Source organism: Hyla sarda, chromosome 9, assembly GCF_029499605.1.
Source record: "Hyla sarda isolate aHylSar1 chromosome 9, aHylSar1.hap1, whole genome shotgun sequence".
NCBI classification, from domain to species: Eukaryota; Metazoa; Chordata; class Amphibia; order Anura; family Hylidae; genus Hyla; species Hyla sarda.
In genome coordinates, this window is record NC_079197.1 from 19,666,021 (window position 1) to 19,687,461 (window position 21,441).

The 21,441-nt window shown below is 42.4% G+C and overlaps 1 long non-coding RNA gene across 1 annotated transcript in view; it reads left to right on the forward strand.

The window, feature by feature from the left end:
- Positions 1 to 8,683, forward strand: part of LOC130290762 (uncharacterized) — a 30,074-nt gene extending 21,391 nt beyond the window's left edge. The window contains exon 3 of the long non-coding RNA XR_008847687.1: positions 8,443 to 8,683. This is a non-coding gene — a long non-coding RNA (uncharacterized LOC130290762). The remainder of the gene's footprint in view (positions 1 to 8,442) is intronic.
- Positions 8,684 to 21,441: the final 12,758 nt, after the last annotated feature.

The following is a 21,441-nucleotide window of genomic DNA, read 5'->3' on the forward strand; positions in this document are numbered from 1 at the left end:
ATTATAGTAGTTATATTCTTGTATATAGGAGCAGTATTATACTACTTATATTCTTGCACATAGCAGGCAATATTATAGTAGTTATATTCTTGTACATAGGAGACAGTATTATAGCAGTTATATTCTTGTACATAGGAGACAGTATTATAGTAGTTATAATCTTGTGCATAGGAGACAGTATTATAGCAGTTATATTCTTAAACATAGGAGTCAGTATCACTAGCAATATTCTTGTACATAGGGGGCGGTATTATAGCAGTTATATTCTTGTATATATGGGGCAGTATTATAGTAGTTTTGAAGTTTTATTCATGTACATAGGAGCAGTATTCTAGTAGATATATTCTTGTACATAGGAGCAGTATTATGGTAATTATATTCTTGTACATAGGAGCAGTATTATAGTAGTTATATTCTTGTATATAGGAGCAGTATTATAGTAGTTATATTCTTGTATATAGAGGACAGTATTATAGTAGTTGTATTCTGGTATATAGAGGGCAGTGTTATAGTAGTTATATTCTTGTATATAGGAGCAGTATTATAGAAGTTATATTCTTGTATATAGGAGCAGTATTATAGTAGATATATTCTTGTATATAGGAGCAGTATTATATTAGTTATATTCTTGTGCATAGAAGCAGTATTATAGCAGTTATATTCTTAAACATGGGAGTCAGTATCACTAGCAATATTCTTGTATATAGGGGCGGTATTATAGTAGTTCTATTCTTGTACATAGGGGGCGGTATAGTAGTAGTTATATTCTTGTATATAGGGGGCGGTATAGTAGTAGTTGAATACTTGTACCATCAAACATATCTAACGTGATTGGAGAAAGTACAGGAGAAACAAGTTCCTTCAACCACTCAATGTACTCGAAACCACCAAATACTGTACAAAAATGTCCAGTCTGACCCCACAAATTCATTGCAGTCAGCAAGTGGTTTGAGGATCCTGTATAAGAAGAGGGAGGACAGGTCACCTGTGACCGGCGGTCATCTTCTCACTGCATTTACCATCATGTATGAGTCCTCACTGGAAATGATTTTGTGGCCATAAACTGGTTCCCCTTTATTATGGCCGTAATCGAAATGGTCAATAATTATGAGGACGGAAAGTTTTCAATCAAAAAGGTTTTACACGACATTATACATTTTTGGAGGTCTAGACTTCGGTTTTGAGTTTCTATAATGTTTCCTCTTCTACCCTCACATTAGTTCAGTGTTTCCCAAGCAGGGTGCCTCCAGCTGTTGCAAAACTACAACTCCCAGCATGCCCAGACAGCCAACGGCTGTCCGGGCATGCTGGGAGTTGTAGTTTTGCAACAGCTGGAGGCACCCTGCTTGGGAAACACTGCATTAGTTAATGATATGTCCAGTCCTGTACAATACTTCTGTTATCATTGTCAGCACATAAAGTCACCAGACAAGTCATTGAGTCGTCTGAGATCTCTTCCAGTTCCCTCCTCATTCTTGTACAGGACATTACTTGGAACATAGGAATGCTTCAGACTTTTTAGGCAAGGAAACATGACATTGAGGGATATAAGACTTTGCTTCAGCTACAGCCCAACTACCTTCTACCATACAATTCCTTAAAGGGGTACTCCGGTGGGAAAAAAAAATATTTTAAATCAACTAGTGCCAGAAAGTTATACAGATTTGTAAATTAATTCTATTAAAAAAATCTCAATCCTTCCAGTACTTATCAGCTGCTGTATACTACAGAGAAAGTTCTTTTCTTTTTGAATTTCCTTTCTGTCTGTCCACAGTGCTCTCTGCTGACACCTCTGTCCATTTCAGGAACTGTCCAGAGTAGGAGCAAATCCCCATAGCAAACCTCTCCTGCTCTGGACAGTTTCTGACATGGACAGAGGTGTCAGCAGAGAGCACTGTGGACAGACAGAAAGGAAATTCAAAAAGAAAAGAACTTTCTCTGTAGTATACAGCAGCTGATAAGTACTGGAAGGGTTAAGATTTGCAAATCAGTTTAAAACTTTCTGGAACCAGTTGATTTAAAATAAATTGTTTTCCACCGGAGTACCCCTTTAAAGCGTACCTGTTGTTAACAAAAACATTTCATATAATGTAGATCATACCATTATATGTATATTTGCAATATACATTGGTTAAAAAATTTTATATTTTTGAAGTTTTGCAACATCTGGAGGGCCACAGTTTGAGAACACTGCCTTAGACCAAATAGTGTATCTCCTCAATGCCCTGCCTAAAAGGTTTGACCTTATATCTACTTACACCAGCCAAATGCTTGATAGCTTTGTGGTGGAAGCGTACCGAGATACCTGAGACTATAGCCCTCGAGGAACAAATTGGGGAGATCCGGATTATAGAATACCTTTCTACCTGTGTTTATAAGCAATTGGAGCAATTTGATTCGTATTGTCCCGGAGGGATTCTTATCAGGAGTGGGCCACCCTGGGATCTTGTTGATCTAGTGTCAGACGCGATGGCCTTTTTCTTCTTTTCTCTTCTTTAGTTTTATCTGTTTCCTTTCCTCATGGGAATCTTTCTTATTTTTTGCCCCTACATATACTTTTTAGGTATTGTGATGATTCGCTCTTGCAGACAGGTGCGGTTGCAGTATAGAGGCATGGAAACAGTACTTTCAACTCAAAGATCAGTGTTTTATTCACACTTGGCAAATAGCAAACAGTCTTTAAATGCAGAACAAAGGAAAACGTAACAAAAGTCCACCTGTATTCCTTAGGTGTTTGTTCACACCTGAGTCCATGCCATACGGCATCAAGCAAGTCTTTTCCAAGCCGCCAGGCAGTCTGCTGACCAGCTTCCAACCTCTCAGGGAAGATCTTTAAACTCAGCTCTCTCTGGCAGTGTGAACTGCAACTAGCAAAATCCCCCTCAGCTGGTGAGGCAGCCTAGCTTTACGGCCTACAAAAGACGGCCTGGATTGTGGGAAATGGCCCCCACCTTACACTTGACCATTCCCAGTAAGAGCCGTCCCGGATTGGCCTTCCAGTCATACTACGGCCACAGTGTCAGTCTTCATTGCGGCACAGACACTGAATAGATACTGGCTCTTACTTTACCAAGGCCAGGAGCCTTGGTGACACATATCGACCGTCCACTACTATCCCTTTCACCTTCTTACAGTATTAAAATGGTCTTTATTGTTAAGTCTTCCAAAAGGACTGTCTCCACTAGGCGCTATCACCAAATGGTGAATAAAAGATGAGGAGGTTCCTCTTTCTTCAATAAGAACTTGTTTATTGAATAAAACAAAATAAAATAACGGATTACATCAAAGAAAGACATGTTTCGGGTGTTGTACCACCCTTTTTCAGTTGCAGATTTCATCTGCAACTGAGGAAGGGTGGTACAACACCCGAAACGCGACTTGCTTTGATGTAATCCATTATTTTATTTTGTTTTATTCAATAAACAAGTTCTTATTGAAGAAAGAGGGACCTCCTCATCTTTTATTCACCATTTGGAGATAGCGCCTAGTAGACAAAGTCCTTTTTATCCTCTCTTCTCTGCATATTCCTATACCAGCCAATTGCACTTGGCACTGGTCGGACCCCAAGTACCCTCAAGGTTTTATCCAGGTGAGAGTCCCATCACAGACCCTCACAGACAGACACTTGGACCCGCAGAATTACACGAGGCGCTGTCCTCAAATGTTTTTTTTTTTTGTCTCTTTCTCCTGACATCTCCATATCGCCCAGTCCGCTAAGAGGACTGTCCTCTCTTGGCCTATGGTCAGCACTGCATGTGACGTCAATGCATCTTCCCGGCCCGTGTTGAAGTCTAAAGTGTCATGGCTCCTTGTTCCACCATCGGGGGCTCCTCAGTCCTTGTGCACAGTGAGTGGGCCCCATCATGTAAGTAGACCAGGGGCTCCACCTCCTCTCCCCTCCTTCTAGTTACCCCTCTGTGTATGGGCTTTTGAAGAAATGGGTTTCAAAGGCCACGTTTTCAAACTGAATGCTAGGAGCCTTATGTCAGCCTTATGTTTCAGAGAAGGGAGCTCCATGGCAAATGTGCAGCACAGGAGAAGTCTTATTGACATTTTACACTTTTGCAATCAATAGTTTGTAGCAATAAGAAAAAAAATTGGCAAATTTGCCAATACTTTGAATTTACAAAACTCCATTTCCTGTGACCCCTCTTCTTCATAACCTCTTCTTTTTAACAGTAAAAGAGGGGTCTCATGGAAATTACTAAAAGCATAGGCCGATATTTGGGCAAATGAACGTTCCTAGGGACACCTGTTCCCAATAACTGGCCTGTGCAAAAAGGCCGCTGATCTTGTGACAAGCAAATGCTCCTCTGTCGGCCGATTGTATCTTTTGTGCGGCCATTAAAAATCATTATCGGCCGCACTTCACCGATGAAGTTGAAGATTAATGAAGTTGTGTAAAGGCTCAGTAATCGAGCACCGATTACAGCGATTGGTGCTCACTATCACCCCCCTGTTGGCCAGGTACAAGGACCTTAAAGGGGTACTCTGCCCCTAGACATCTTATCCCTTATCCAAAGGATAGGGGATAACATGTCTGATCGCGGGGGGTCCCGGCATTGGGGACCCCCGCAATCTCCGTGCTGCACCCGGCATTTGTTTAGAGTGTCAGGTTCAGCGCCGGAGGCTCCTGATGTCATGGTCACGCCCCACTCATGATGTCACGGCCACGCCCCCTCAACGCAAGTCTATGGGAGGGGGTGTGATGGCCGTCAAGCCCCCTCCCATAGACTTGCGTTGAGGGGGCATGGCCCTGACGTCATGAGAGGGGTGTGACTGTGATGTCATGAGTGTCCGCCCCCGCATCGCCAGCCATCCGGCACAGAGCGAAGTTTGCTCCGTGGACCGGATGCCTGGGGTGCTGCAGCAGAGATTGCAGGGGTCCCCAGCGGCGGGACCCCTGCGATCAGACATCTTCACCCTTATCCTTTGTCTAGGGGTGGAGTACCCCTTTAACAGATGATTGCAAGATCAGACTAGTAACATAGTAACATAGTTCATAAGGTTGAAAAAAGACCAGAGTCCATCAAGTTCAACCTATAACCCTAATGAGTCCCTACTGAGTTGATCCAGAGGAAGGCAAAAAACCCTCATACTAGAGGTAAAAATTCCTTCCCGACTGCAAATATCACCTCAGAATAAATCCCTGGATCAACGTTCTGTCCCTATAAATCTAATATACATAACCTGTAATGCTATTATTCTCCAAAAATGCATCCAGGCCCCTTTGAAATTCTTATACAGAGTTCGCCATGACCACCTCCTCTGGCAGAGAATTCCACAGTCTCACTGCTCTTACAGTAAAGAACCCCAGTCTGTGCTGGTGTAGAAACCTTCTTTCCTCTAGACGTAGAGGATGCCCCCTTGTTATAGATACAGTCCTGGGTATAAATAGATCATGGGAGAGATCTCTGTATGGCCCCTGATATATTTATACATAGTTATTAGGTCTCCCCCAAGCCTTCTTTTTTTCTAATCTAAATAACCCCAACTCTGATAATCTTTCTGGGTACTGTAGTCCTCCCATTCCCCGTATTACTTTGGTTGCCCGTCTTTGAACCCTCTCCAGCTCCACTATATCTTTCTTGTACCCTGGTGCCCAGTACTGTACACAGTATTCTATGTGTGGTCTGACCAGTACTGTACACAGTATTCTATGTGTGGTCTGACCAGTACTGTACACAGTATTCTATGTGTGGTCTGACCAGTACTGTACACAGTATTCTATGTGTGGTCTGACCAGTACTGTACACAGTATTTTATGTGTGGTCTGACCAGTACTATACACAGTATTCTATGTGTGGTCTGACCAGTACTGTACACAGTATTCTATGTGTGGTCTGACCAGTACTGTACACAGAATTCTATGTGTGGTCTGACCAGTACTGTACACAGTATTCCATGTGTGGTCTGACCAGTACTGTACACAGTATTCTATATGTGGTCTGACCAGTACTGTACACAGTATTCTATGTGTGGTCTGACCAGTACTGTACACAGTATTCTATATGTGGTCTGACCAGTACTGTACACAGTATTCTATGTGTGGTCTGATCAGTACTGTACACAGTATTCTATATGTGGTCTGACCAGTACTGTACACAGTATTCCATGTGTGGTCTGACCAGTACTGTACACAGTATTCTATGTGTGGTCTGACCAGTACTGTACACAGTATTCTATATGTGGTCTGACCAGTACTGTACACAGTATTCTATGTGTGGTCTGACAAGTACTGTACACAGTATTCTATGTGTGGTCTGACCAGTACTGTACACAGTATTCTATGTGTGGTCTGACAAGTACTGTACACAGTATTCTATGTGTGGTCTGACAAGTACTGTACACAGTATTCTATGTGTGGTCTGACCAGTACTGTACACAGTATTCTATGTGTGGTCTGACAAGTACTGTACACAGTATTCTATGTGTGGTCTGACTAGTGATTTGTACAGCGGTAGAATTATTTCCTTGTCGTGGGCATCTATGCCCCTATTGATTTTATTAGCCTTGGCAGCAGCTGCCCGACACTGGTCACTACAGCTAAATTTACTGTTAACTAAGACTCCTAAGTCCTTTTCCACATCAGTCGTCCCAAGTGTTCTCCCATTTAAAGCGTACCCATCACATCCAACAAAAAAACATTTTTTTTTTATATATCACTCGGTACCTAATCCTGACCATTTACATCAAATTTTTATGTGTCTAGCACCTTTATATATTTCTTATTACACTTTAAATTTAGCTCTTTAGTCTGAATTCCTCCTAAAGGGAGGGGGCGTGGCCTCACTGTGCAGGTCTCCGCCCCCTCACTCAGTATGCTGTCTGCTCACATCTCCCCTAGCATTAGCAAAACTACCACTTCCAGAGCTTGTCCTCACTGACAGTAGCCGGACACAAGCTGACAGTGGGAGGATTTTTTCTCCAGCTCTGAGCCCTGCACTCACAGCTGTCAATCAAAGAAGTGTGTCCATGACATACATGATGATGGATGGACACAGCAGGACTGGTATGTGTCCAAGCAGGCGGGGGGGGGGGGGGGGGGTCAGAAGTTGTTTGACTGGCTTTTTCTGTATGAAATACTGAAAATTTTCTAATGAAAGCAATTGCAAAACATATTGGCTATACATGCTGTAACAGTGAGCGCTCCGGTCTCCTCCTCTGGATCGTCTCTGCCCTGGTCCACGGTGTCCCTGCGCGTCCCGGTCAGACACGCTGACCGGGAGTGCAGGATGCGGTTAGTGTGGCGGCCGGTCCCCGCACACACGCCGCATCCCATGTCCACTTACCCGCGGCCCCGTCCTCATACACTGCCTCTGCCTCCCGGCACGCGCGGCACCCGCTCCTTAGGGCACGCGTGGGTCGGCTTCATGAAATTTAAAGGGCCAGCGCACCATTGATTGGTGCCTGGCCCTCACGGATCTTTGTGCCTCGTGCCGAGAGAAAGCGTTCCATATCATTATAGTGTTCCCTGCCTGTTGCCAACCCTTGCCTGTGACCTCCGCCTCTGAACCTGTGCTGCCTGCCTTGACCTGTTGCTAGTGACTACCGCTTCTGATCCTGTGCCGCCTGCCCTGACCTTCGCTACGTCTGACTACGCTTCTGCCTGTTCCTCCTATACCGCGCATATCTCAGCAACCAGAGGAGTCGAGTCGCTATCTGGTGGAACGACCTGGGGGCTACCTGCCGCAACAAGACCATCCCGCTTTGCGGCGGGCCCTGGTGAAGACCAGTAGCTCCTTAGATTCCGTTCCCTGGGTACGGCCCACGTCATCACTCCTCTGGTCCAGTGGATCCACCTTCAGTTACCTGTCCGGATCGTTACACATGCTTTACAACATATCAAAAGTTTTTGTATCTGACAGTGCCCATTTAATACATAATCCCAAAAATTGATTCATAATCTGTAACCGAGAAGACACACAGGTAGGATAGGTTGTATACACCGAACGGTAGGATTGTTTTAAAATCAAGTTTATCTTGAAAAACATTGGACAGACCCGGTGTAGGAGCAGACATCCTCTTTCGTGGTCTGTCTCCTAAAACCCAGTGCCTGTCTCTCTTCAGTTGGTCTCTCCTTAATTCTCCCCGACTTGGAGGAATAATGGCTGATATAGGCGTTCCAGGACACGGCGTACAGCAGGGTAGATGGCAGGCAGCTCGCGGCGACCTTAACTGATGTCTGGATCCCTAGATAACATTTCTGTAGGACTTTATGATACCAGGACGGTGTCCATGAAACAATGTGTTGCTGTAGCTGAAGTATGCAGGATACTATGTCTAAAAGGAACCGGCTCTAATCCCTTACAGGTGTCTTAGCAATGACTTGCAGACGTCTCTGGCTGCCACCAGGTATGTTTTTTCCCATTCCTTCCTCGAATCATTCAATAGCTGAGAGTGGAAAGGCAGCCGGGGTGACTTTTTTTTTTCTCCTTGTAGCAGCAGCTGTGTGACAGAGCTCCACCTTCTGTTCTCTGAAGACTCCGAACAGCTGAGAAAGGCGGTGGGGAGACCAGAATGTTGTGGCTGCCGCAGCTGTCCAGACGTCTCTCAGACGTATCAAGACCAAGCTTGTGTACAGCACAGGACAAATAATGGCCGCAACCCTGCACTCAAGAGGTTAAACCATCGACAATGGACTCTTAAAGAGGAACTCCACCTAAAATATACAATACGATAATAAACCCACACCCACCCCACTTGGGGATACAATGTATCCAGCTGTTTCTTGACTATACTTGATGACAACCAAGATGGATTTCGTTACAAGACCAACAGGACTTGTTATAACCAGCAAATGTGTCTGGTTAGATCAGTATTTTCTAACCAGGAGGCACCCTGGTTGGAAAACATTGGAATGGATAGATAGATAGATAGATAGATACAGATAGACAGACAGGTAGATAGATATGAGTTAGATCGATAGATATGAGATAGATAGATATGAGTTAGATATATAGATATGAGATAGATAGATATGAGTTAGATAGATAGGTATCAGATAGATATGAGATAGATAGATAGAAAGGAGTTAGATATATAGATAGATATGAGATAGATAGATGAGATAGAAAGATAAATAGATATGAGATAGATATATATGAGTTAAATATATAGATATGAGATAGATAGATATGAGATAGATAGATAGATAGATAGATAGATAGATAGATATGAGATAGATAGATAGATGATAGATAGATATGAGATAGATATGAGATAGATAGATGAAAAGATAGACAGACAGACAGGTAGATAGATTTGAGATAAATAGATATGAGATAGATAGATAGATAGATAGATAGATATGAGATAGATAGATTTGTGGTGGCCCAGTACAGGAGGTGTTACCCCGTACCTTTGCTGCCCTGTCCGGCAGCCTCCCTTCACTGTCCCCTGGGCCCCTTGTGCTTGTTTCCCCCCCTGTATATATGTTTTGCTATGTATTATAATATATAATGTGTTGTCACTTTAAGAAGTGTACCATGTGATTGTTACCCAGGAGGTACCAGTAACCAGGTGATCCCAGGGGTGACCTATGGGCTCCCTGCTAGTCTCCCCATATAAGCCCTGGGTGGAGCTAGCTCTCTTTCTTTCCTTACAAATCTTTTCTGAGGTCAAGTCGTGCCTAGTGTGTGTGTCCAGAGTCATTGGAGGCCTCAAAGTCCAGTCTGCAGCCACAGTCAATTGCAAGTAAGTTACAGTCATAGCTTTGTCAGTCGTCAGTCACAGTCAGTCTGTCAGCAACTGTCATGTCAGCGTGGCCTGAATTAAATTGTCCAGTCCTACTATAAGTCCTAGCAAGCCCTGAGTCACTGGTCATCTCTGTGGGCTCTGGCTGAACTGTATAGACTTTACCATCTGTCTAACCTCAGTAAAGCTACCGTTATCCGTAACTTGGGGTCGGAGTCATTATTGCCCCCGCACCTAGCCCAGGATACAGCTGTATACCTTCAGGTTGTATTAAGGATAAACCACACCCTGGCGTCACAAACACAATGGGATAATGCCATCTGCCCCTAGGGTAATTCCATCTGCCCTCATCACACCCTGTTTCCAAAGATTGACATGAGAAAGATACATATGAGAAAGCTAGATAGATATGAGATATATAGATAGATATGAGATATATAGATATGAGATAGATAGATATAAGATAGATAGATAGATATGAGATAGATATGAGATAGATAGATAGATATGAGATATATAGATATGAGATAGATAGATATAAGATAGATAGATAGATATGAGATAGATATGAGATAGATAGATAGATATGAGATAGATAGATAGATATGAGATAGATATGAGATAGATAGATAGATAGATATGAGATAGATAGATAGATAGATAGATATGAGATAGATAGATATGAGATAGATATGAGATAGATAGATAGATAGATAGATATGAGATAGATAGATAGATATGAGATAGATATGAGATAGATAGATAGATAGATATGAGATAGATAGATAGATAGATAGATATGAGATAGATATGAGATAGATATGAGATAGATATGAGATAGATAGATAGATAGATATGAGATAGATAGATAGATAGATAGATAGATAGATAGATACAGAAGAAGATAGAAGAACAGCACATCCAATTAAAAAATATCCGTATGGAGGGGCTCGCAGATCCTGGATCCTTGGTTAGAGGACCAAATTGTTTAAACAGCAAAAAGAGATCTTGTCCACAGCACCAATTCCAAAAAAGTGAAAATTTTATTCCATAACAGGTGTCAATACAGCAGCGACGTTTCAGTCAGCTCAACCTGACCTTTCTCAAGCTGCTTGAGAAAGGTCAGGTTGAGCTGACTGAAACGTCGCTGCTGTATTGACACCTGTTATGGAATAAAATTTTCACTTTTTTGGAATTGGTGCTGTGGACAAGATCTCTTTTTGCTAGATAGATAGATAGATATGAGATAGATAGATATAGATAGATATGAGATAGATAGATAGATAGATATGAGATAGATAGATAGATATGAGATAGATATGAGATAGATATGAGATAGATATGAGATAGATAGATATGAGATAGATAGATAGATATTAGATAGATAGATAGATAGATAGATGATAGATAGTTTGTAGAGGAAAGGTTATTTCTATAATACATAACGTGTATAAGAATTGCACTGGTCATAATCAAATGACTACAAATAGCCACAATGTAACCCAAAAATACAAGATATTTCTGTAAGCAAATATGGCCACCGAAGAATGTTCTCATAGGTGGAAAATATCCGGCCGGGTGATCATTTGTTGGGTAGAACTTTCCGCTAATAACCTGGAAATTAAGATTCTCATTTGTTTTATGTTTCTTGGAAAACAAATCTAGGAAACTTCAACTTCGACGTAATGTTCCATTAATTTGGAGAGAGACCGAATGACAAGGAAGAAATAGTTATAATGGTTTTTGTTTTATTCGTACACACTTGGGGTTATTATTACTTCAAGATGAAATTGGCTGCATTGTTTTCTATTACAATTCATTACGTAAGTCCTGATTTCTGGATCCAGTCCTGGGACAACGGGTTCTCACCTGATTGGATGCATTAGACCAGTGGCTTCTAACTGTGGCCCTCCAGATGTTGCAAGACTTCAACTCCCAGCATGCAACATCTGGAGGGCCACAGTTTGAGACCACTGCACTAGACTGATTAGATTAAGGGGGAGCGCTATACAATTTATTATTTAACCCCTTAAGGACTCAGCCCATTTTGGCCTTAAGGACTCAGACAATTTAATTTTTACGTTTTCATTTTTTCCTCCTCGCCTTCTAAAAATCATAACTCTTTTATATTTTCATCCACAGACTAGTATGAGGGCTTATTTTTTGCGTGACCAGTTGTCCTTTGTAATGACATCACTCATTATATCATAAAATGTATGGCGCAACCAAAAAACACTATTTTTGTGGGGAAATTAAAACGAAAAACGCAATTTTGCTAATTTTGGAAGGTTTTGTTTTCACGCCGTACAATTTCTGGTAAAAATGACATGTGTTCTTTATTCTGAGGGTCAATACGATTAAAATGATACCCATTATTATATACTTTTATATTATTATTGCGCTTAAAAAAAATCACAAACTTTTTAACCAAATTAGTACGTTTATAATCCCTTTATTTTGATGACCTATAACTTTTTTATTTTTCAGTATAAGCGGCGGTATGGGGGCTCATTTTATGCGCCATGATCTGTACTTTTTTTTGATACCACATTTGTATATAAAAAACTTTTAATACATTTTTTATAATTTTTTTTTTAATAAAATGTATTAAAAAAGTAGGAATTTTGGACTTTTTAAAAATTTTTTCGTTCACGCCGTTCACCGTACGGGATCATTAACATTTTATTTTAATAGTTCGGACATTTACGCACGCGGCGATACCAAATATGTCTATAAAAAATGTTTTTTACGCTTTTTGGGGGTAAAATAGGAAAAAACGGACGTTTTACTTTTTTATTGGGGGAGGGGATTTTTCACTTTTTTTTTACTTTTACTTTTACATTTTTTTACATTTTTTTTTACACTTGAATAGTCCCCATAGGGGACTATTCATAGCAATACCATGATTGCTAATACTGATCTGTTCTATGTATAGGACATAGAACAGATCAGTATTATCGGTCATCTCCTGCTCTGGTCTGCTCGATCACAGACCAGAGCAGGAGACGCCGGGAGCCGCACGGAGGAAGGAGAGGGGACCTCCGTGCGGCGTTATGAATGATCGGATCCCCGCAGCAGCGCTGCGGGCGATCCGATCGTTCATTTTAATCGCGAACTCCCGCAGATGCCGGGATCTGTATTGATCCCGGCACCTGAGGGGTTAATGGCGGACGCCCGCGAGATCGCGGGCGTCGGCCATTGCCGGCGGGTCCCTGGCTGCGATTAGCAGCCGGGATCAGCCGCGCATGACACGGGCATCGCTCCGATGCCCGCGGTTATGCTTAGGACGTAAATGTACGTCCTGGTGCGTTAAGTACCACCTCACCAGGACGTACATTTACGTCCTGCGTCCTTAAGGGGTTAAAGGGACAGTAAACTGAACAGTGACAATTGTTAGACCTATGTGGGCGGGACTTATCTTGAGTCACATGACTCTTCTGCCTGCAGTTTATCAATCTGAGAACTTAAGGGTTTAGTTAATTGAAATGTAACATGTCTGCTCCTTCTCTCTCTTAACATCATCTACTGTATCTGGAAGCTGCTATATACATTAAACATACAAGTGGAGATTTATCAAAACCTGTCCAGAGGAAAAGTTGCTGAGTTGCCCATAGCAACCAATCAGATCGCTACTTTCGCTTTTGAATAGGTCTCTGAAAAATGAAAGAAGCGATCTGATTGGTTGCTATGGGCAACTCAGCAACTTTTCCTCTGGACAGGTTGTGATAAATCTCCCCCACAGTGTCCCCATGTCTCAGCTACAAAAAAATATGACCAAAAATATGGAGTCAAAGAAACAACCCCAGACACAACCTCAAGTGTACCCTGGAGTCAAAGACTGTGTGCACTAGACCCCAATAACAAAAGTTGCTGTTACGCCGAGCGCTCCGGGTCCCCGCTCCTCCCCGGAGCGCTCGCAGCGTTCTCTCATTCGCAGCGCCCCGGTCAGACCTGCTGACCGGGTGCGCTGCGATATTACTCCCAGCCGGGATGCGATTCGCGATGCGGGACGCGCCCGCTCGCGATGCGCATCTCGGCTCCCGTACCTGACCCGTTCCCCGTCTGTGTTGTCCCGGCGCGCGCAGCCCCGCTCCTTACGGCGCGCGCGCGCCGGGTCTCTGCGATTTAAAGGGCCACTGCGCCACTGATTGGCGCAGCAGGCCTAATCAGTATCCTCACCTGTGCACTCCCTACTTATACCTCACTTCCCCTGCACTCCCTGGCCGGATCTTGTTGCCATTGTGCCAGTGAAAGCGTTTCCTTGTGTGTTCCTAGCCAGTGTTCCTGACCTCTTGCCGTTGCCCCTGACTACGATCCTTGCTGCCTGCCCTGACCTTCTGCTACGTCCGACCTTGCTCTTGTCTACTCCCTTTTACCGCGCTTATCTCAGCAGTCAGAGAGGTTGAGCCGTTGCCGGTGGATACGACCTGGTTGCAACCGCCGCTGCAAGACCATCCCACTTTGCGGCGGGCTCTGGTGAATACCAGTAGCAACTTCGAACTGGTCCACCGACACGGTCCACGCCAATCCCTCTCTGGCACAGAGGATCCACCTCCAGCCAACCGAATCGTGACATTTGCAGATGCTTATTGGGGGACCCATCTGGTTGTCAAGACTCCCCTGTCACACATGATACTATAAAGGACTTTGCCAAAAAGACTGGACACCTTTACTCTTCATGGGCATCATAGACAGCTGGTTCACCCAACTTTTGACTAATGTGTATACCTGTGTACCTTTACACAGGGGTATAACTATCGGGGGAGAAGTAGATTCAGTTGCTCTCCTGGGGCCAGGAACTTGAATGGGCCCAAAGAGTCTCTTTTGTTGTAATGATACCATTTGTCTCGGTCAGGCAACTTGCATGACCAAGTTTTGATTTCCTGACCAGCTTTGCTGGCATCCTGTACAGAAATTGTGCCCAATACACGTTAGTAAAGGGGTCAATATATATTTAGTGGTGATTTTTATGATTTTTTTATGTTTTTGGGAAAACATTCTTTATAGTGTCCAAACAACCCTTCTTAGGTTATTTATGACCAATAGGGGGCAACCCAACCTAGGGTCACTAGGCCATTCCCCTTATTTCAGAGACCCGTTGCGGTCCCCCAGTTATAGCCCATGGATGGGATATCATTTTAGAAGGAATGCTGGCTTTATGTGCTAATGTCATAGAAAACTCTCTGAGTGCAAAAATGTGTTGCGGGCCTGTCCTCCGGCCAAGGAAGTAAATTCTTTATGACACTGTTGACTTGAATTGTATGTATGGTATTCGGTTCTTCACAGCTTGTCTGTCTCCTAATCTTCTACTGTGGGTCATGGTCCACATTTCAACAGGTGTCAACTCTCGAAGGATGGACTTGGACCGACTAACTCCAGTTGCGTATTTGTCTGCTTGGCCCGGCTCCCAAGCGAAGCGGAGGCTCATCCTGGAAAGGGCGATTGGAATGTCAATGTTTCTTATGTGCAAGCTGCAGGCAAATCCCAGGAAGCTAAGTGTGAACCTGTTCAAGGTTTTAGTCAATTATGGCAATGTACTGAGATCAGCCATAACATTAAAACCACCGCGAAGAGAAGTGAATTACATGAATTTTCTGGTGACAATGGTGTCTGTCAGGTGAGTGGGGATTATATACAAGGCAGCAGGGGAACAGTTAGTGGAAATTAAAGGGGTACTCCGCCCCTAGACATCTTATCCCCTATCCAAAGGATAGGGATAAGAAGTCTGATCGCGGGGGTCCTGCCGCTGAGGACCCCCACAATCTCAGCTGCATCACCCCAGACATCCAGAGCACGGAGCTAACTTTGCTCCGTGCCGGATGACTGGCGATGCAGGGCGGAGGCTCGTGACGTCAAAGCCGTGCCCCGCTCGTGATGTCATGGCCATGCCCCCTCAATGCAAGTATAGACTTGCATTGAGGGGGCATGGCCATGACATCAAGAGCGGGGCGTGGCCGTGACATCACAAGCCTCTGCCGCTGTACCTGACACTCTAAACGAATGCCGGGTGCAGCAGGGAGATCGCGGGGGTCCCCAGCGGCGGGACCCCTGTGATCAGACATCTTATCCCCTATCCTTTGGATAGGGGATAAGATGTCTAGGGGCGGAGTACCCCTTTAACATTGGAAGCTGCAAAAAAAGGACAAGTGTAAGGATCTGAGCAACTGTGATCAGGGCCATATTGGGCTAGTTAGACGACTGGGTCTAAGCATCTCCAGAATGGCCGGTCTGGGCTGTTCCTGATATGTAGCAGTTAGCTCCAACGACATACAATCAGTGTCATGGCCGTCCTAGGTCCTTCATGTGTGTGGGGAGTGAAGGCAAGTCCATCCGGTCTGATCTCACAGAGCTGCTGTAGAGCAAACAAGACATCACAGCTCGTATATGTATATGGGCCTGCATAGCCACAGACCAGACACAGAGCCTGTGCTGACCCCTGTCCTGACCCCTGTCCACTGCCAAAGTTCCTGAAATGGGCTTGTGAGCATCAGGATTGGACCAAGAAGGTGGCCTGGGCTGCATTACTTACCTGGGGAAAAGATGGCATCAACATGGACTATGGGAAGAAGGCAAGTCAGCAGAGGCAATGTGATGGGCAATATTCTGCTGGAAACCTTGGGTCCTGGCATCATGTGGATGTTAATGTGCCACCTACCCCCTACCTAAACATTGTAGTAACCAAGTCCACCTATTCATGGCAGTGGGATCCTCTAATGGAAGGAGCCTCTTTTCGCAAGATAGTACCCTGGTGACACTCCAAACATTGTTCAGGAATTATGAACATGACAAAGGTCGTGACACGTCCTTTAAAGTCCCCAGATCTCAACCGGAACAAAGTCTGATCCATGGAGGCCGCCCGCACCTCAGGATCTGCTGCTGACGCCTTGGTGCCAGATACCACAGGACACCTTCACAGGGCTTGAAGAGTCCAGGCCTCAAATGGTCACAGTTGTTTTGGTGACAGGAGGGAGACCTGCACAATATTCATTTTATGGCTGATTAGTTTATGTAATTTCATTATAAAGACTATGAGGAAGAGAGGAACTACTAAATTGTTTATTTTGGCGGCAAACCCATAGCTCCCTCATGTTCAGCCTAAGAAACTTTGAAATTCAACAAACAATTGAGTAATAATTTTAGCTTTCACAAATGTAGGTTATTTTAACTTTTGTTTTAACTTTTTGCTTTACTCTGTAATTTGTCTTTACTCAAAATGGATGTCTTTTTCTAAAAATGTTTTTGTTTAATTATCTTGAAAGATGATAAATGCCCCAACTTTTCAGCAAAACAAAAACAAAAAATACGTAGGAAGAAATTAAATAATTAAATTACTTAAAAAAAAAAAAATTATTAAAACTAAATTAAAATTTAAATTCTAATGAATACTTTAGATAAGGACATTTTGTCACCTGACTTAAAAAACTAAAAGAAAACAAAATTGCACAAAATAGCATCTAGAATTGTGGTAAAAAATTCAAACATTTATAACTAGTCTATATGCCAGGTAAACACAAGAATTGTCTCTTTTTATATAGTTTCACAAAATGAATTTTTTTTGTCTCTTTTTAATCTATTTTATTTTATTTTTTTGTTACTTTACCTGTCATTTGAACATACTGTATATCAGTTCTTTTTCTACAAATTTTTTTTCTGAGGGAAAAAAAATCAAGATTTCTTATTTCGTAACACATTTCTTAACACTAATAATTTAATCTGAATAAATAATTTTTTATATATTATTATTTTATTTTTTTGTATAAATGTGCTTTGATTTATTATGATTATTATGAATTACCAGAGAGAAGCTTTTTGTGTCCATGTCTTTTACAGAAAATGGAGACCTCAACGTCTAAATAAAATGTAACCTTAGGAAATTGTTGAATTTTTTTATAATTGTTTTTTATTTCTCATTAATTTTTTTCTTTTATTTTAACAAAATAACATAACAAATAAAAATGAAGCCCACCGCAGGGGCATTAAAAGCAGGATACAGTCATTGGATACAGTCATAATAATAATGAAAACATGACTAAGTAAATAAGCATAATAAAAAAAATTAACCCCTTAACGACGGAGAACATAAATGTACGTCCTGGGGAGATGGTTCTTAACGCCACAGGACGTACATTTACGTCCTAAGCATAACCGCAAGCATCGGAGCGATGTCCGGATCATGTGCGGCAGATCCCGGCTGCTGATCGCACCCAGTGACCCGCCCGTAATGGCGGACATCCGCAATGCCGCGGATGTCCGCCATTAACCCCTCAGATGTCGTGATCAATACAGATCACGACATCTGCAGCATCACGGTCACTAAAATGAATGATTGGATCGCCCGCAGCACTGCCGCGGCGATCCGATCAACCAGCACGGCAGACGGAGGTCCCCTCACCTGCCTCCGCTGAGTTCCCAGCGTCTTCTGCTCTGATCTGCCTTCCCGCAGACCAGAGCAGAAGATGACCGATAATGCTGATCAGTGCTGTGTCCTATACATAGCACTGAACATTATTAGCAATCGAGTGATTGCTATAAATAGTCCCCTATGGGGACTATTAAAGTGTAAAAATAAAAGTTAAAAAAAAAAAGTTTAAAAAATTTTGAAAAACCCCCTCCCCAATAAAAACGTAAATTGTCCCATATACATATTTGGTATCGCCATGTGCGTAAATATCTGGACTATTAAAATAAAATGTTAATGATGACGTACGGTGAACGGCGTGAACGTAAAAATAAAAAAAATTCCAAAATAGATGCTTTTTTATAACATTTTATTCCCCTTTATTCCCCCAAAAATTAATAAAAATTTATGAAAAGTTCTATATAAGCAAATATGGTATCAATAAAAAAGTACAGATCACGGTGCAAAAATGAGCCCCATACTGCCGCTTATACGTTAAGTATATATACGTTAAGTTATAGGTCTTCAAAATAGGGGGATTTTAAACGTACTAATTTGGTTAAAAAGTTTGCGATTTTCTTTAAGCGCAACAGTAATAGAAAATTATGTTATTATGGGTATCATTTTAATCGTATTGACCCAAAGAATAAAGAACACATGTCATTTTTACCGTAAATTGTACGGTGTGAAAAAAAAAACTTCCAAAATTAGCAAAATTGCGGTTTTCTTTTTAATTTCACCACACAAATAGTATTTTGTTGGTTGCGCCATACATTTTATGGTAAAGTGAGTGATGGCATTATAACGGACAACTGGTCACGCAAAAAACAAGCCCTCATACTAGTCTGTGGAAGAAAATTTTAAAGAGTTATGATTTTTTGAAGGCGAGGAGGAAAAAACTAAAACGTAAAAATGTAATTGTCTGCGTCCTTAAAGGGGTACTCCGGTGAAAACCTTTTTTCTTTTAAATCAACTGGTGGCAGAAAGTTAAACATATTTGTAAATTACTTCTATTCAAAAATCTTAATCCTTCCTGTATTTATTAGCTGCTGAATACTACAGAGGAAATTCTTTTCTTTTTGGAATGCTCTCTGATGACATCACGAGCACAGTTCTCTCTGCTGATGTTATTATAATAATAATGCTTTATTTATTGTTGTCCTTAGTGGGATTTGAACCCAAGTCCTCAGCACTGCAAGGCAGCAGTGCTCACCACTGAGCCACCATGCTGCCCTTAACATGCATCTGCTATGCATCTGCTATGCATCTGCTATGCATGGTTGCTAAAATGGACAGAGATGTCAGCAGAGAGCACTGTGTTCGTGATGTCATCAGTGTTCCAAAAAGAAAGGAATTTCCTCTGTAGCATTCAGCAGCTAATAAGTACTGGAAGGATTAAGATTTTTTAATAGAACTAATTTACAAAGATGTTTAACTTTCTGCCACCAGTTGATTTAAAAGAAAAAAGGTTTTCACCGGAGTACCCCTTTAAGGCCCAAATGGGCTGTGTCCTTAAGGGGTTAAAATCAAGATTTTATTTTTCTTTTCTCTATTTTAGTGTTTAGCAGACTAGCTGTTTTTTTTTGTGTCTGTAACCATTCACTAAAAGGAAAATCCTACAATGCTGTGATTTTAACTCTGACACTTCCTGTCCTGTACAGCTTTCTTTTCAGCTTTGCTGTACATACTGGAACAGGGTCGGCAGAGTCATCTCATTACCAGGATTTAACGATAGATGATACTACTATTTTACTGTGGGAGACCTAGATAAGGCAGGATAGCAACTTTACTAACTATACTCACAGATGGGGTTCTGCATATAGCTACACGGCCATTATTATTTTTAGGAAGTAAAGACATTGTTCAGGACTTTAGCGATGGTTAATTTTTTTGGCTGTGTGTTTAGAAATAATTCTTAGGAACACATATTCAGAATAAGAAATTCCTGAGAATATTGGATGAAATGCAAAAAAAAAATAAAAATAAAAAAAAAAATTTATATATATCACTCCTCCATGTCAGCTTACTTCAGTTTGAAATTTTTTTGGAAAAAAAAAGAGATATGTGTCTCTATGGAATTCAAATTGGGAATAGGGAAAACGGATAGAGCCCAGCATGGGACTGTTTTTAATTCTGCTTCCACTGGATTTTTAACCATTACCCCCCGCTCCTGCATCGTATTCAATCCTGCCCACTCCCGCAAACAATCTGTCATAGCTTTTAGAGATAGCTCACCCTTTGTGCTATTTCATCAGCCCTGTTATGCCATTTTATCACCCCCTGTGCAATTTCATCATCTGCTTGTGCCATTTCTTTACCCCCGTGCTAGCTAATCAGCCCCCTTTGACATTTCATAACCCCTATGTACCATTTCTCTACCCCACTGTGCCATTTCATCAGCCCCTGTACCATATCTTTACCCTCCTGTGCCATTTCTTCAGCCTCCTGTACAATTCCTTTGCCCCCCCCCATGCCATTTCATCAGCCCCCTGTGACATTTCATCAGCCCCCTGTGACATTTCATCAGCTCCCTGTGACATTTTATCAGCCCCCTGTACCATTTCTTTACTCCCTGTGCCGTTTTATCAGCCCCCTGTACCATTTCTTTACCCCCTGTGCCATTTCATCAGCCCCCTGTACCATTTCTTTACCCCTGTGCCATTTATTAACCCCCCTCTTTGCCATTTTCTTAGCTCCCTGTACCATTTATTTCCCCCTGTGCCATTTCATCAGCCCCCTGTGCCATTTCTTTTCCCCCGGTGCCTTTTCATCAGCTATCTGTGCCATTTCTTTACCCCCCCCCCCCCCCTGTGCTATTTCATCAGCCCCCTGTTCCATTTCATCAGCCTCCTGTACCATTTCTTTACCTCCCCCCTGTGCCATTTAATCAGCCCCTCTCTCATTTCATCACCCCTTGTGTGATTTCTTTACCCCTGTGCCATTTCATCACCCTCTGTGCTATTTCATCAGCCCTCTGTGCCATTTCTTTACCCCCCCCCCCCCCCCATGCTAGTTCATCAGCCCCCCGTGCCATTTCATCATCCTAATGTGCAGATTTTGTGGGACCCGCTGTATTTTCTGTGATCGCCTGTAGTACTTCAGTTCTCCTGTGGTGGCAGAGTGAGGAAATTGAACACTTGTTGCCCGATTCCTTCACAGATCACAACGATCGCTGAAGGTCCCTGTGATCATCTTATTTAACCCTTCTAACAAAATTGGATCGAACAAAGGAAATTCTAAGGCTGACAGTCATGAAATTGGAAACACAATTAGCAACTGTATAATATTGACGCATTAGTCTATAACTGGAGCTGGTTCTATAAAATGAACTTAACATTCCTCTAACA